Source organism: Leptonychotes weddellii, chromosome 7 (genome assembly GCF_054177405.1).
Source record: "Leptonychotes weddellii isolate Sample4059 chromosome 7, ASM5417740v2, whole genome shotgun sequence".
NCBI lineage: Eukaryota > Metazoa > Chordata > Mammalia > Carnivora > Phocidae > Leptonychotes > Leptonychotes weddellii.
Genome location: NC_138375.1, coordinates 116274410 through 116274983, shown reverse-complemented (window position 1 = coordinate 116274983; position 574 = coordinate 116274410). Strand labels below are relative to the sequence as shown.

Below are 574 nucleotides of genomic sequence, written 5' to 3'. Positions count from 1 at the left end.
TCTTTAGTAAATCCCTTTTGTGATGAAGATGGTTCAAGTTAGGGGGCACCTGGCTGGCTCAGTCAGTAGAGCATGTGACTTTTGATCTCAGGGTTGTGAATTCAAGCCCCACACTGGGCGTGGAGCCAATTAAAAAAAAAAAAAGATGGTTCAAGTTGGGTTTCTGTCTTGCCCCCAAAGAATCTTTGATTTTATCTTTGAAGGGATTGAGAGACTCAGGCATCTGTGTTTCAAGTACTCAAGGAAGGGCATTGAGAAGAGTTTTCAATTAGAAATAATTGTGCCTCTGATAAACCCCATTGGGTACGATGCCGCCACTGTGCTAAACTTCAGGCGTCTTCGTTACGTGATTTATCCAAGGTCCATGGTCCTGAACCTTTCCCATTGCATACCTCTCCCTCCCCTCCCGCCAGTTGGGTTTATTTTTATTTTTTTTTAAAGGTTTTATTTATTTATTTGACAGAGAGAGAGATAGCGAGAGAAGGAACACAAGCAGGGGGAGTGGGAGAGGGAGAAGCAGGCTTCCCGCCGAGCAGGGAGCCCCATGCGGGGTTCGATCCCAGGACCCCGGGAT

The 574-nt window shown here is 46.3% G+C and overlaps 1 pseudogene; it reads right to left on the bottom strand.

Annotated features, from left to right (window-relative positions):
• Positions 1-215: 215 nt before the first annotated feature.
• LOC145722785 (U4 spliceosomal RNA) lies at positions 216-329 on the bottom strand (annotated as a pseudogene).
• Between the last annotated feature and the right edge of the window lie 245 nt (positions 330-574).